Genomic DNA, 16,471 nt, shown 5'->3' on the forward strand with positions numbered 1-16,471 from the left:
TGGAAGTCTATTTTCCTTTGCCAGATTGGGGGAGTTCTCCTTTATTATTTGTTCAAATAAGTTTTCCACTTGTTGCTCTTCCTCTTCTCCTTCTGGCACCCTTGTAATTAGGATGTTGGAATGTTTAAAGGTGTCCTGGAAGTTCCTAATCCTCTCCTCATTTTTTTGAATTCCTGTTTTTTCATTCTGTATTGGTTGAATGTTTCTTTCTTCCTTCTGCTCCAAAACATTGATTTGAGTCCTGGTTTCCTTATCATCACTGTTGGTTTCCTGTGTATTTTGCTTTATTTCACTTTGGATAGCCTTCATTTGTTCCTTCATTTTGCAACTGAGCTCAATCAGTTTTGTGAGCTTCCTGATTACCAGTGTTTTGAACTGTGCATTTGATAGGTTGGCTATCTCTTCGTTACTTAGTTGTATTTTCTCCAGAGCTTTGATCTGTTCTTTTATTTGGGCCACTTTTTTTTCTATCAGTGCCTATTGATTTATTTTTAGAGAGAGGGAAAGGGAAGGAGTGAGAGAGGGAGACAAGCACTGATGTGAGAGAGAAACATCAAATGGTTGCCCCTCATTCACGCCATGACTGCGACACTACCAGGGACCAGACATTGAGCTGGCAACCTTTCATTTTGTGGGATGATGCCCAACTAACAGCTATACCAGTCAGGTCCCATCTTAAACATTTTTAAGTGCACAGTTCAGTAGTATTAAGTGAATTCACATTGTTTTGCAACCAATTTTCAGAAGTCTTTTCATCTTGCAAAACTGACCCGCTATATCCATTAAATGACAACTCTGCATTCTGTCCTCCCCACAAACCCTCGCAACCACCATTCTACCTTCTGTCTCAACAAAGTGACTGCTCTAGATAGCTCACTGTCTAGAATCACAAAGTATTTTGGTTTTTTTGTGACTGGCTTATTTCACTGAGCATAATGTCCTCAAAGTTCATCCATGTTGTAGCATGTGTCAGAAATTCCTTCCTTTTTAAGGTTGAGTAATGTTCTGTTGTACGAATATACTATATTTTGTTTATCCACTTGATGTCCATTGATGGACACTTGGGTCGCTTCCACCTTTTGGCTATTGTGAATAATGCTGATATGGACATGAATGCACAATATTTCTTTAAGACCCTGCTTTCCATTCTTTTGGGTACATACCCAGAAGTGGAATTTTTGGATCCTATGATAATTTTATTTTTAATTTTTTGAGGAAATACCCTGCTGTTTTCCATAGTGTAAGTCTTCTCCTTTAACAAGCTTTCCCCAAAACTCCAAACAGAGAGCTTCACTTCTGTCTCATGGGCCACATTGAGTCACACAACCACCTCTGCTGCAAGCAGTCTGAGAAAGGATGCATTTTTAACTAGACATGTAACAAACATTATCTGAATTGAAGAGAGTCCTCCATGCTGAAATGTTCACTCTAGCTGTTTGTGCTTGGGGCCAGGTAGCTGAGTCTCAGCAGAGCCTGTCCTGCAGACATGCTGTGTATCCCCTGCCCCAGCTGTCTGCCCTTTCTGGGGAATCAGTGCCCTCTCAGGTCACTGCTTCCAGGAATGAGAGCCAATACTCACTTCCTTCCTTCCTTCCTGACCTGTCCTCTTAAAAAACTGTATCATAGTGTCTTTTGCCTTTTATCATAAGTCTCCCCCCAGGCCCACTATCCGTCACGGCTGAGTCATGCCTTCCCTGCCAGGCTATAGTCCTCTGGGACATGACCCTGTGTCACCACACAGGGCATGGAGCACAGAACTGACTTGTGGACAAAGGGAGGAAAGTAAATTCCTCTAGATGTGTTCAAGGGTTCCGCTGCAGGACTCCTGGCTGTCAGCCCAGGGATGCCTCTCTCCCCGTACTCTTTGCCCCAGGTTGTGTGGGTCCCAGTGGGGCTACTCTTCCTGAGACCTGCCAGGCCAGGCCCAGGCAGCACAGGGCCTGACAGGGCAGGGGGAGCCGTGTGGATTGGTGGGGAAGCTAATGACTTCCAGGGACCCTGGACTGGATGGCCTGGCCTTGATGCCCCACACCCTCCTCCCATCCCTAGGAGCAGCCAGAAAGACAGCCACCATCAAACTTATATTCAGGAACCCTTCTGCACAGAGACTCAAACACAGAGTTTCTCTGCGTTCACAAAGACACATACCCACACACCATGAACACACACACCCACGCACCATGAACACACACACACATACACACCCCACAGTTAGATATGAATTCAGCACTAAGTTCAATGGAGCAAATCCTGGTTCTTCCACTTAATAGTTGGTTGTTCTGAAGCAAGTTACTTAGTCCTTGTGTCTTAATTTCCTTATTTGTAAAGATGAGGATAGTAATAGCATTTATCTCACTGAGTTGTGAACAGGAAATGAGGTACAGTGGTGAAGAGCTTTAAGTGGCTGACATGCAGACACACGTGCTCCTGCATGTTTCTCAAGCCCTCCCCCAGAGTATACCGCCACTTGCTGGTAGGCTTGGCAAAAGCAAAACAAGGATAATATTATCTACTTGATGGGCTATTGTGAGGATCCAAGAGGCCCAGCGTGGAAAGAGCCTGTCCCACAGAAGCCCGTTCCACTGGAGCTTTTGCTGTCTAGCTGATGAAGAACAAGTCACACAACAGGTGCAGGGAGGGATGGGCTGAGGCAGAGTCTGGCTCCATGTCTTCCCAGGCTGGAGATGGGGTCTTACAAGGACAGAGCCTGTGCCAAGGTGGTCAGAGTCGCAACCTCTTTGGGAGCCCAGCTGGTCTGGCCAGCGCCCTGTGTTTGGCTACAAATACCGATGGGGCTGGCCGCTGGGGGTGGGGGGGAGGGGGAGGGGTGGGGTGGGGGGATGGGGTTGCCGTGGGCGGAAGGAAAAGAGGAAAACCAGCTGGGTGGAAATTACCCTGCGGTTGGCTCAGGCGCCCATTACGCCGTATTTATAGAGCAGCTCTTAATTCCTCGCAGGCGCATTAACCCTTTCCAGACCACGGTCCCAGCCAGGTGTCGAGGGAAGCGAGCCTGGGGTCGGACAGTGGGGTGTGAGCTACCGCGCAGCCGCTGCTGCCGCCGCCGCCAGCAGCCTGTTGAGGAGGGGGTGGGAAGAGTGACTGGTCTGCCGTCCCCCTCGTGGGAAATAAACTTTGGATCCTGGGAGTGTGGGAACGGGGAGAAGGAGGGGCAGCGGTTAGGCCAGCACCTCCTTCCCCCTGCCCCCCGCTTCTCCCTGCCTGGTCAGGGCCGGTTCGGGGCGGGGTCCAGACCCCTCGCCCTGCCCAGCGGGCGGACTCAGGCCTTGGCCCCAAACGCCGCCGATCCGGTCTCTGGGCTCACCCGCCGCCGCCTTTCCTGGCCCGCGGCTTCCTCCAGCCCGCCCCGCCCCTCAGACTCCCGGCCGCCCCCGACCCCCACTGGGGTCCGGCCTCGCGGCGGCGGCGGCGGCGGCAGGGGCGGCGGTGGCTCCGAAGCTCCGCCGAGTCTGGATCCCGGATCCCGGGAGCGGGCGCGGCGTGGTGAGTGCTTGCGTGGCGTGGGCGCGGGCGGCCTTTGTCTGTGGCCGGTCCCAGCTGCGAGGCCGCTAGAGCGGGCAGTGCAGCGTCCCCTCCCTCGTGGGGCACAGCCACCAGGCCTTCTCCCTGTCCGGAGCTGGCCCTTGCGCCGTGAGCAGGGAGAACCCGAGCGGCATCCCTGGCTTCGGGGGCCCAGAGGCAGCTGGGGGTGGCTGGAATCCAACCCCGCCTCCGATCTGGCCACCCGGTCCCTCCAGCCCAGGGGGCTGGGGCGCGGTGCGACCTGCCCTCACTGGTACGCTGCTGGAGGAGGCTGGGTGGGTGGTCGTGATTACGGAGGCCCCCGGTGTGCAGGGGGCACGCAGGCAGATCTGTCACTGTGTTGGTGATTCTGAAGAGCTTAACCGGCTGTGTGGAGCTGGGAGGGAAGCGGTCTCCCGCGCGCTGTGGAGGAAAACAGCTTGAGCACGAGTTCTGAGGAGGGGGAGCTGCCTGGGAGGGGAAGGAGAGTGCTTAGGGTTCACTCTGCTGGGGTTTAAAGGATGAAGGAGTGGATGACGGGAGGAGTTCTACAGGCGACAGTGGGCGTGAGTGGGGCATATTCTGAGAACAGGTAAGGACAGCAGGCCTGGGTGAAAGGGTGACTAGGTGTTGGGGTAGGGGAGGAGACAGTAGAATGCCAAAGAACAGGAAAGCACAGGCAGGGATGGGGTGGTTTGGGCTTGGGAAATCCCAGGGAGATAGTGGGTGAGGAGGGGTGGACACAGAAGGGAACCGGTGGAGGGAAAGTAGGGACCAGAGTGGGGGAACACGAAAGGGGAGGGGATCGAATCCCAGGTTTCAAGGCCCTCACTTACTGTTCAGCCATCAAATTGACAGCTTTGGGGGCCTAAGGCAGTGAACTACAAGAAAAGGGGTTTTATTTCCAAAGGGCAACATGCCCTAATGAGAAATGTGTGATGAGTGACTCAGATATGGGATATGTCATTGAGGGAAAATGCCAGCAAGTAGTTAAAAAAAAAAAAAAAAAAGAGGGTTGGAGAGGGTTTGTTTGACTTGAGAAAAAGTTGCTTCAAATGGGATGCGGAAATTGTAAATGAGTCTGATTTCCTCATTCAATTAGGACTCCTGGTCCTTTTCTTACAGGCATCTTTGCATTTAGCTTCTGTTTTAGCAAGTAATGAAGCGGTCAGTCTTTAAGAGAGTTCTTTATTTAGTTCTGCCTCCTGGCTAATTCCCTCTGGCCTCCCAGAAATTCCTGGGAAATCCGATGCTGTGCAGCCCTCCTTGTAGTTTGGGGGCCTGCACCATAGGTGGGGCCCTTCTGGAGGCTAAGGGAAATTGAAGTCTAAACTGGAAACTGAAGTTTAAACTTGTGGGATGGGCAGGAGGGTCTCAGTGTCAGGGAAGGGCCAAGGGCTGCGGGGCTCCAAGGCTGTGGAGTCTGGGTGGTGGCTCGCGTTTGGCTTATTTGGGAATGGACTGTTTTGACTGAGTGCCTTTCCCTGACATCTGAAGTTTCCCAGCTTAAGCACCAACACTGCTGTTAACTGTTGAGCATGGAAGCCTTTCTTCTGTGTTATGTACAGCACAGTCTGACATCAGGACACTCATTTTTCTGTATGACTTCAGGTCTGCATTGTGAACATCAGTTTTTGCACTGAGGGGCCATAAGGCAAGGGGACTGTTGGAGTGAGCTTTGCACTTAGTGGCTTCAGCGATGCTTTTATTGGTCCCATGAATGGTCTTCAGAGTTCTTTTCTCTCTTCAAAGGTAGTTTGTGCTGCCTACCTGCTCTGAGCTTTCCAGTGAAACCATGCAGCTTGTTAGAGGTGAGGAGCCTGTGCTGATGCCAGCCTGAGGATGAGAAGGGTGCCCGACTTGAAGACCGCTTTCCTTTCGTACCCTGGTCCTCTCCAGCTCTGCCAGGCACCTGATTGGAGCAAGCTGGCTGGATGTCTGGCATCTGGGTGCTTGAATGTTTGTGGAGAGGACAGTAAGAGAAGCATTGTCCTTTCTGAGGAGGCTGTGCCCTTATTCTGGTGAGGTTGATGTCTGAGTCTTCCTTGTGGGAATTCCCCCATCCTTAAACTGCACCCTTCTCCAAAGTCATATATCTTCATTCTTTGGAGCAGAATTTGGGTTTCACACTGACCTGGACAATACTGTTTGAAGTCATAGACCCAGAGGGGTCATAGAGCCATCTGAGTTGGGACTCTGCAGCACCTGGAGAGACTCCTAGAAAGTGTTGTAGGACAGCCATCTGACCTTTTGCTGGCTGCTTCTCAGCTAGACTTGCAGGATTTGGGCTGGGTGAAGAAAATGACCCAAATCCAAGCAGCCTCTGAGATTAGGACTCCATAGGCCATGAGCCTCTGGCCCTGAGTCATGGGGTCAGGCGAGGGAGAAGAAAGGCAGGCAGGATGATATCACTATCCATGACCTTGTCCTCTGAGTGGGTGGCAACTTCTCATTGCTATCCCTTTCCCACACCCCCAGGACAGGAGTGACAGGTTTGTCCTCTAGCAAAAGAGGGAGAGTGTAGCCTGGACCTAGGGGAGAGGGAAGAGGGTGGACATATGTGATCCTTGAATAATTTCCTTTGGTTTTATTGGCTCAGAATGGAACAAACATCTGGAAGAGGGCCACGTGTGCTGTTATGCAACTCTCCCTCCCTTGCTACCCCCACTTCTGCCTCGCCTGCATCATGAGTTTCCAGATAAGGGCACTGTGTTTTCAAGTTTTGGGGCTAGAGCTGCCCTGGATGCTCAATAAAATGTCATCTCATTTAATCATTATAGCAGTTCAGTGAGGTAGGGTATCGTTAGCTCTATTGTATAGGTGGGGATACTGAAGCTCAGAAGGAGGAAGCCCCGCCAAAAGACGCAGCTGGCTGATGCTGGAGCTGGGATTTGGTCTGTCTCCAAGACTGGCTCTTTCTGACACTCGGAAGGCAGGCACTTGCTTCTTGTGTAGGCTGGCAAGATGTGCCGAGGGTCCCCACAGTGAGGCAGCAAGGACTCATCTTGGGGTGGGGGTAGCTGGGGAGAGGGCAGGCCTGATTTGGGTGTCTCCAACCAATAGTCTTGGCATCCCAGCCAGGGCCCTTGCTGAGAGTGCTTGCTCTTCTGGAGGCTGGTCCTCAGCACACCCGGGTCTCCAGGGGCCACTCCCACACCCTCTGGTTCTGACAGTGCTCTGCCTCCTCCCCACCCCTCATGACTTCAGACACTTGGCTTTCTTGAGGCTTAGGGAGAGAATGTTGGAGGGAAACCTGCTGGGAATGCAGATGAGAAGTGTTTTTTGTTGGGAGCCTTGGAGCCTTGGATTCTTGAAGCCCTGGAGCCCTGGAGCAGGGACAGTACCACCTCCGGAACACAGGGCTCCCAGGTCACCTGAAAGTCAGCATAGGCTCTGAGGAACTGGGACTCCACAGGGGAGACACTGGACTGTGTCCATGGGGGAGAGGCCCTGTACTGGGAGATGTGGCGGCAGCAGGAGTGGTAGGGGCTGGCGCCCACGATGTGAAGTGCTGTGACGTGGCTTCTGGAAGGAGGAAGGGGGAGAGGGACTAAAGGGGTGAGCCGGACACAGACTGTATCAACTAGAAAATGGAAGTAGGCTTCTACCCCCATTCCCACACCCCAGGGTTATGTTCCTTATCAGGTTTCCAGACCCTTTTCCCATGTACAAACATCCATCCGTCCATCTCTCTGTCCACCCAAACATGTATGAGCTCGTTCATTCATTAATGCATTCACTAAATATGTGCTGAGCACTTAGCTAGAATTAAGGATACAATAGTAAACAAAGCATATGCATTTCCTGCTAAGGGGAGTTCAGTGTGACAGAGAGAAAACAAAGTGGGCAATGAATAGCAGCGCCTACCTTAGAGTGGTGGACCTCTGACCCAGCTTTTCTGCCAAGGTGAATCTCAGAAAGAGTAGTGTTACCCAGCCATCCAAGAAGGAACTGTGTTTGCGAGGGAACTAGAAGGCCCACTGTTGGGGGTGGCAAGTCCAGGGAGGTGGGTGGGGCCAAACCAGGTAGGATCACGGAGAAGTTGGGATCTTATCCCAAGTAAGAGGACAATCCCAAGATAAAATATTGAAATATTAAAGGTGATGACATGATGCAATTTGTGTTTTCATAGTGGTTATTCTGGCTGCTGTATGGAGTATAGGTTATAGGCTGGTGTAAAGCACTGGTTGGAGAGAAAGTTGGGAGACTGGTGAATAGGCTTTTGTGGTTATCAAGCAAGAGATCCTGGTGATTTGGAAGGCCAGGAGAGAAGCAGAGGTGGAAAAAGAGAGAGTAAATATATTTCATGGGTCAGCAAACTTTTTCTGCGAAGGGCCAGAAAGTGAATCTTTGAGGCCTTGCTACCACTCCTCTGCTGTGGGAGTGCACACGCGGCCATGGACGGCGCGCAGGTGAAGAGGCTGTGCGCCCATGAAACTTCATTTACAGACACTGATGTTTGAATTTCATGTCATTTCATTGTGTCGCAAAATGATCTTTTGATTTCCCCCAACCATGTGAACGTAAAACGTAAAGCCTTTCTTAACTGGTGAGCTGAACAAAAACGGGTGGCGGGGTGGATGTGGCCCTCGGGCTGCTATAGTTTGCAGACCCCTGAGATATATTTTGGGGTGGCTGGTGTTCTTGGGGTGTTCTTGGTGATGGACTGTAGAGATGAGAGAAACCCAGGTTCCTGGCTTGAGCAGAGGGTGAAGAGTGGCGCCTTTACCATGCAGTAAGCGCTGGGAGGAACAGGTTTGGGGGAGAAATCGAGAGTGAAGAGGAAGATGCTGGTAGTCACTGGAACGGAGACACTTAGGAAACAGTTGGGTTTAAGGTTGGAGCTCAGATGAAAGTTGTGGACTGGAGAAATAAATTCAGGAGTTTCCAGAATATAAATGGTACTTAAAGCTGTGGGAGTGGATAAAATCATCTAGGAAAAAAAGTAACAGAGTTGGAGAGCCCAAAGGACCAAGGAAGTGCTGGGGAAGGAAGGGCCTGCAGTGAAACACAAGTGATAGACAGATGAAGAGAGAGACATGGGTGACTCAGCCTCAGACCATAGGGCATTTTGTTACCACAGAAATGAGGTCGTACAAACGTATCATTCACTCAAAAATATGTCACAGAGATATGTCATGGAAATATGTTATTTCCATATTAGTATGCCTTCTTTTGAAAAGCTGTATGCTACCCATTATCTAGGTTGGCCATAGTTAATGCACCAGTTCCCCACTGTCTCCCGCTTTTGCTGCCACCCGGGTATCTTTGAGCAGTGATGCTAGTGTTTCCCTAACCCAGATTCTGAAACAATGGCCTATGAGCCAGATATTTGCTGCTTGTTTTTAAAAAGCCCACAAGCTAAGAATGGTTTTTACATTTCTAATTATTGGAAAAAATCATGTGATTCATGAAAATGATATGCAGTTCAAATCTGAGTGTTGGAGCAGAACCCTCTCTCTGTCACACACTCTCTACAACTGCTCTCCCGTGACATCGGGTAGCTGCGGCAGGTACTGGATGGCCCACAGAGCCTAAAATATTTTCTCTCTTGACCTTTGCTGACCCCTGCTTGACTCAGTCCTACATCCATGACCAGCAGTGGGTCCACACACAGGTGGAGTGAGTTGTTTTGAGCATCTCCAGGAGGGTACAGTCTCAAAAAATTCTTTAATGCCTCAAACTCCATCATCACCTCTTTCTTATTTTGAGTACACCATTGCTCTTTTACGTATCTTCCTTTAAAATTTAAAACTCCTCAGCTAAGTTAACATTACATTATTAATCAGTTGATCAATCAAGGTTCAGCCTACCTATAACAATAGTTACTTCTCGTTCTTCCTCACCACCTTCCAACAAAGTCCAAACAGAGCTCCCTGCTCTAGTCCCTGCCTTCCTCTCTTGTAGCCAGCACCGTGCAATTCGGGTCAGCCACACCGAATTGCTTGCAATTCCTGCAGCTGGCCACACTACTTCCTACCTGCGTTCCCTCTGCCTGGAATGGCCTTTCCCAGCCTGACCATCTGGTAGCTTCAGGTCAATATTCAGGGTGCAGCTTTGGGATTACCAAGTGCTGTAGGTGTCTCCGAGTGGCCCTCGCTGCATCTTAAATAGGACAGTATGCGGGGCTGCAGTGACTCGTGTGCAGGCTCCTCGAGGACAGACACCGAGTTTCTCCATGTCTCTGTTCCCCATGTCTGCCTAACAGGTGCACAGTGAATGAATGACTAAATTACTGAATGCGTGAATAAGGAAAAAAAAAGACTGGCTCGAGTACCTGGGCAGTCTGCAGGAGCAGCTTGCCTCAGGCACAGGAGCTTAAATGCTGTTTTCGGCACACTGTGTCTGTATTCCTCCAGCTTTCATCTTTGCCCCTGTGCGCTTGTTTGGGTCATTTCTTTACAGTGGTGGTAGCTGATGGACTCATTGCTAATGGCCCCGGAGCACATCCTCCTTCTTAGTAACCTCGGCTATTTTAATTATATATTTTCTCCCAAACCCTTTTCCTATTTTCATTATAAAAGTGACATTTCAGCCCTGGAATGTAGCATGTTGGAAGGTAGCATGTTTGTAGCATGTCCCAGCATGCCAGTGTTGCAGGTGCACTCCCTGGTCAGGGCACATACAAGAATCAACCAGTGAATGCATCAGTAAGTGGAACAACAAGTCAATGTCTGTCTGTCTGTCTCTCCTTTCCTCTCTAAAGTCAGTAAATAAAATATAAAAAATAAATAAAAATGATATTTCAGATATGCCACTTAGTAGCTCTGTAACTTTGGGCCAGTTAATGACTCTGTGCCTGAATTTATCTGAGAAATGGGATAAAAATAGTGCCTAGACTTGTTGGGAAGCTTAAAGGAGTTAATGTGTGTAAAAGCACTTGGAACAGAACCTGGTAGGTAGCAGGCATTTAACACTGTTGGCTTTTATTATCATTTGCTGCAAACAAAATAATGTAGTACGATGGGCTTATGGAACTTAATGATAAGCCCAATCCAACTGCAGAACAAGAACATTTATGTGGGTATGTTTGTGTGTCTGTCACTCTGTCTGTTTGTAGCACCCGGCACCGTGCCCCCAGGACACAGGTGTTGCATGAATGGAGAAATGAAGGCTGGGAGACTGGAGGTGGGCAAATAACCAGTTTTACGGGGAAGAAGGTAGATTGTGGGAACCACAGGTTGGTGAACTTGTCCTTAATCCCTGACAAAGTCTTGGAGCCAATTATTAGGCCATCTTCCTCACGTGAATCTTTTTTCTGGTTCTTCACATGATTGGTTCATTACCAGAAGCCATGACACACCCCGAGACAGCCTAGGGTGGAGAGGAGCGGGCGGGCAGCTGGGTGGCAGCTTAAGGAGGACGGCTCACAAGCCCTAAACATTGGATGGACGCTGACCCTAGTGCTGTGGGGTTTTCCCATTCCTGCCTTCTCCCCGAGGACCTTGACACAAGAGAAGGAGACAGAGCAGGGAGAGGAGAGCAACCTTTTTGGATGGCATTCATTCACTCTTTGTTCTTTGTCCACTTAAAAAGTGTTGTGCACCTTCTGTGTACCAGGAACTGTCCAAACAGTACTTCAGAAGATCATGGTTACACCACACTTACATGGTTAAAATGGTAAGCTTCCTGGTGTGCATATTTTGGTACAATTAAAAAAAATATTACGACAGTTGAAGGGATGAACTCAGTTTAACCAGATAAAATGTAATAGTAAAACTGAAATCTCCTATTAAGCTCCAGCTCTTCCCCAAATCCTTCAGAAGAGGATGGAAGAGTTGTGTTCTGACATAAGAAAAGAAACGTCCAAACCTGAGGAGAATTTCTATGAGTTTATTTGAACCAAACTGATGACAATTGCCAGGAAGTGAAACCTCAATGGACTAAGAAACTGCTCCAGAGAAACTGTGTTCCAGCCATTGTGCAGCTTATTTTGTGCCTTAGAATTAAAGAGGAGATGTAAGGAGGGTGACATGAAATCCACTGGTGGTAGATTGGGGAGGCTAAAGAACAAAGAGCAGGGAGATCTCTGGGACTGATTAAAGAGTAAAACAAAGACAGGTACTTGTGCATCAGTGGGTACAGAATAGTTACTGTTGACAGCACAAAGAGCACAGAGAGGTTGCATGTGAGCAACAAAACAGAAACTCGGAATTCTAGGGTCTGGTGCTCTTATTTGGCCAGGCTGTGCCCTGAGGGGTCTGGAAAGCAGAGTACTCTGACGTTTCAAAGGTATGTTATCCTAGATGCAAGAAGACAATGGACAGGCTCCCTTGCTGGAAACATTGACTTCTGTCAAGGAAGCTACAGGCCTGGGATGTGACTCCCCGCCACGACCCACTTTCAGTCAGGCATTTTTACCTTCAGACCATCTGCGGGGCTACTTTGGTCTCTGAGTTTGTAAGGCTCACGGTGGGTACAGACCTCTCCTGAGCTTGTCAGGTTTAGTGTGTGGCCCCTTTTTTGTCCACACATGGATCAGCAGTAATCCATGAAAACAATGGATGGTCATTTGATAGTCTATCGTCTTGGGTCATTTGGTGAACAGTATGACATGGATGCCCATTGGTGACCTCAAGAGAGAGGAAAATTGAATATTACAAGGTAGGGGCAGACTTGCTCTGCATGGTCCAAGGGGTGGAATGAGGACTGACGTGGGCTGTATGAGAGAGATTTTTGGCTCGATACAAGGTGGAGCTTTCTGCCAATGGGAGCTGCCCAAAAAGCCAGGACACTGACTTGGGAGGCGGTGGGTGTCTGTCAGGGGAGGGGGCAAACACAGGTTTTGATGGTGGCCAGAGAGGGGTTCCCTGTTCTGATACCTGACCATTAATTTCCACAGTGTCTCCGGAATTTGTGGGGGACCTCTTCTCGCTCCATGGTCTCCCTCAGTGATCTCAGCTTTGGCTTTCACTGCCACCAGTGCGCAGATGGCTCCCTTGCCCCTCTCTGTTCTAGTCCAGCTCTGTGTGTCCGAGGTGACCACCAGGCATTTTGGCGGGGATGATCCATAGCTCAAGCCCATAGGAACCATACTTCCCCCTAGACATGCGTCACTTCCAGGGTCCCCTTCTTATCGTGCATGCCCACTTGCTCCTGTTTGTTCAAGCCTTCAGTGCGGCCTTGACTCTCTCAGCCCCTCCCTCCCACGCAGTCCCCAAGCGCATCACGTCTACCTTTGAAATAAATCTGGGCCAGGCATCACTGAGTGACTCTGATGAGACAGTGTCCAGTTTTTCTTTTGAAATATTTATTTTAGATGTGGGGTGTTTTTTTTTTCTCCTCTGAGTAGTGGCAGTTATCATGGGGTGAGCAGAGTGGGGAGAGAAGGAGGGAAAGTAAGGGAGGGATGGCTCCCCGAATTAGTCACAAAAAGGGACTGTAAGAAAGACAGCTAGAATAGATGCTTATTTCTTACCCACGTGACTGTCCGGGTATGTTCAGGGCTGATACTGCAGCTCCTCAGGGCCTTCTGTCTTGCTGCCCTGCAGTCCTCAGGGTGTGGCCTTTGGCAGCATGGCCCCAGGTGGCTCCCCACATCTGTGTTCCAGCCAGTGCCAACAGGGAAGAGCAAAGAGAGGGTATATGCACTCTGTTTAAAGGCATGACCCAGAAGTTGTGCACATCAGTTGTTCTCACCTGCTGGTTGCTGTTGAAAATGGTCATGTGACCACACACAGCTGCAAGGCAGGCTGGGATCTGTAGTCTTTAGCTGAGTAACCACATACCTAACTAAAAATGACACAGTAGAAGAGGAGATATTAGGCATAAGAGGAAAATGAGTTATTTCTGTAACACTGGTTCTCACATTTCAGTAAGATCTGCATGGCAGCTAATTGGCTAGACCTTAGGGATATAGGACCTGAAGGCTGAACACACTAATGAAGTTGTAACAACAACCAGCAAAGCTTTTTTTATGGAAGGAAACATTGAGCTTAGAGAGGGGAAGTCAGCTGTTAAGACTGCACAGTAAAGTGGCAGAGTGAAGACTAGAACCTCAAATTTGGGCTCACTTTCTACCTCTTCAAAGAGATCTGCCTGAGAGGCAGATAGGCAGTACCAGGAGGGTTGGGACTAGGGAGGGGCCACCTTTCATAGTCTGTCTACCTGGGAAGTGCTAATCAGTTTTCAGGATTCAGAGTTGTCAGGTCTCTGAGGGGCCTCTCAGTGGGCCTCCCTGTATCTTAAGCCACACACTGTACTGAGCTGCAATAATTTGTGTGCATGCACACCTTCCCTGTTGGAATGTAGAGTCATTTTTCTATCCCCAGTACCTTCCTAATCATCAAATGCATTACTGAATACATGGATAAATGTATATTCAAGTACTTCTTCAATTGCCAGCTATAGAAACTTAGCTCAAACTGGCTTAAGGCAGGGTTGGGGGGCAAGGAAAAGACTGGCTGGAGTGCTTGGGCAGTCTAGATGTGCAGCTTACCTCAGGCATAGCTGTATCCAGGGGCTCAACCGCCATTTTTAGAAGTGGTGCTTCTGTGCTATGCAGGTTAGCATAGATTAACATTGCTTATGTGCCTTGACACTTCTTGCCTTCTTTGTGGGAAGCGTTGCCCAAGCAGTCCATCCAGGGATTGGGAGAAGGCAGGAGAATGTGGGCAGCTGCTGGTAGCCATGGTGAGGGCAAGGAGTCCCTCCAGGACACCCCCAATTCCGGGGCACCTTGGTATAGAGCCCAGCCTTAGCCCTTGGGGTCACATCTTGCATCCTTTCTCAGGAGCTTCCCTGTGGCTCCACCTCTGTTGGAGATGGACTGTGCCTGCTGCACTCTCAGGCTAAAGGTGGCCTGGGCCTCTCACTCCTGCTTCTTTTGGAGGTCTCTTCTGGCAGAGCTCCTTGGAGTTCCCGAATTCAGCCAGGACTGGGACAGTAGAGGGGGATGAAAAAGGAGAAGGAATTGCTGGCTGGTGACTGACTCACTGGGAGGGGCAGCATGCGCTTCCCACAGGGCTGGTCTGCCTGGGGATGAGAATTCCCGTTTGCGGAGAGAAGGGGAAGGGCGGTGCCAGTGCCTGCAGTCCTCGGTCTAGGCTCTGTGCTCTGGGCGGGCAGCTCATCTGTTGCCAGGGGCGGTGATTGGTTTTCTGTTCCCAGTCAGGCTCCTATTCACCGAGCAGCACCTTACCTGCCAGGTGTGTTTTTCCTTTCCGCCCTCTGCTCTTGGGTGCCCGGCTGTTGGGGTGGAGCCACCGGGTGCTGCGGAATTCTCAGGTCTCAGTGCGGGGCTGTCAGGGTAAGCCACGAAGGTGGGAACTCTTCTAGGTCCAGCGTCTAGGAAAGGAAAAAGGTAGCAAGCCCAACAACACCCACCCCTGGGGCCTCCCTCGTTCTTCCATTGGAGGGAAGGAGAGCTTAGCCCTTGGGGAGCCCGGATTGGTCTGGCCAGGAGAGAGTGCTCCCCAATCCCCCACATTCACAGAGGTGGCAGGCGTTCCCAAGAGACCTCAGGGAGTAAAACCCCAGTGGCAGAAATTACCTTGATGTTTGGAGGTGACAGCCATTAAGAAAGGTCTTGAATACCGGGCAGGGGGCTGTATACTTTCGTAGTAAATGGGGAGCTGTGGGAGGCCCTTGAGCAGGGGCTAGGCCCTGAGAGGAAGCACTGCAGAGAATGAATGGAGCTATCTGAGGGGACAGAGTGGAGTGGGTTGGGAGGGTCAGGATGGGAGGTGGGAGGCATGAGCAGCAGGGAGAGAGTGTGGGGCCCATGGCTTTTCTGGGGATGAAAGTGAGGAAGGGAGACTCGGAATCTGGCAGTTTCTTAACCCTTAGTCCTGGGTGCTTCCTTGGGGGCCAGGCAGGCATGGCGGGCCACTGGCTTTTCCTGTGGGCCACGGCAGCCCTATGGCAGGATGTGGTGCTTGCCAAGGATGCTTTATGAATGAAGCAGGAGGCTGCTGACTCAGCCCTTGGTGAGACTCTGGGTCACCAGGTTTGGACGGGAAGCATCTGGGACGGAAGTGGCTGCTCAGGGCTTCCCCACTGCGGAGGGCTGGGAGGGGCTGGCAGGAAGCACTGGGTGAGGGTGAGGGACTCCCTCAGCCCAGCTTCTAGGTGTGTGGGGGCTGGTGGGTGCTTGGTTGGGATTAGGAGGGCTGAGGCCCATGCCTGAGACTGGAACTGGTGTTAATGGCTGTGGAGTTTTGCCCCGAGGAAGGGCCGAAAGATGTGGTTGGGAACTCAAATACTTCTCAGCTGTGCCAACTGGCAAATCACAGCACATCGTGTTGCCACTTCACTTGTCTGGGCTTTAAGTTTGTTTTTTTCTCTTACGAAATGGGATCAAGTAGTTCAGCCCGTCTCCCCCTGGGGTTATGAGAATGTGAAACCATTTCCAGGCTTGCCCGCCGGTGTCAGACAGCGGCGGTCTGCGCGGTCTGTGTGGCCGGGCTCCAGCAGGCAGGCAGCAGCTGCAGGCGCGGACAGAGGCTCCAGCAGCCCGCCCAAGTCAGACGCCGCGGGCGTCGGGTGTTGGACGGTGGAAGCAGAGCGGAGCTTGGTTAAAAAACCTGGATAATTGAGTTCTGACTAAGAGAGAATTCAGAGACAAGACTGAAACTATACAAGTTTGTTTAGGAAGTCACAGAGGTGGAGGAAGTGAGCTGTAGAAGGAATGGGCTCAGAAGACAAATTACACAGGCAGGAGAAGGGAATGCAGGAGAGAGAAACGGAAAGGCGGCACGCCTGGAGGGGGAGAGGAGGGGCAAGGGAAGAGCACAGGTGTGCTTGCACTGGGGCCTCCGTCCTAAGGGATTTTAAGGATGGGGATTTTAGGGAAGGTTGCAGGGGAAGATCCCAGCAGAATATTCATCAGCTTTCCAGGTGTGTCCTTTCAGGGTCCTGGTCTCCACTCATTGGCTGGCGTCAGGATGGGGGGGTCATTAGTCATCGCAGCTGGTCCTGAGGCAGCCATGGCGTCACTTGTCTTGTTTTGCTG

At 50.6% G+C, this 16,471-nt stretch overlaps 1 protein-coding gene across 3 annotated transcripts in view; it reads left to right on the top strand.

The window, feature by feature from the left end:
• The first annotated feature begins 2,494 nt into the window (after nt 1-2,494).
• CD276 (CD276 molecule) overlaps nt 2,495-16,471 on the top strand; it is a 30,240-nt gene continuing 16,263 nt past the window's right edge. Inside the window, exon 1 of one of the 3 annotated variants that reach the window (XM_045848558.1) lies at nt 2,495-2,628. The gene's annotated coding sequence lies outside the window, so the exon portion shown is untranslated. Of the gene's footprint in view, nt 2,629-3,076; nt 3,502-14,736; nt 14,768-16,471 lie in introns of those variants that run through there. The other 2 variants (XM_045848557.1, XM_045848559.1) reach the window with 2 other exon arrangements.

This window comes from Phyllostomus hastatus, unplaced genomic scaffold (assembly GCF_019186645.2).
Source record: "Phyllostomus hastatus isolate PE091 unplaced genomic scaffold, TTU_PhHast_1.1 phas_contig_62, whole genome shotgun sequence".
Lineage (NCBI taxonomy): Eukaryota > Metazoa > Chordata > Mammalia > Chiroptera > Phyllostomidae > Phyllostomus > Phyllostomus hastatus.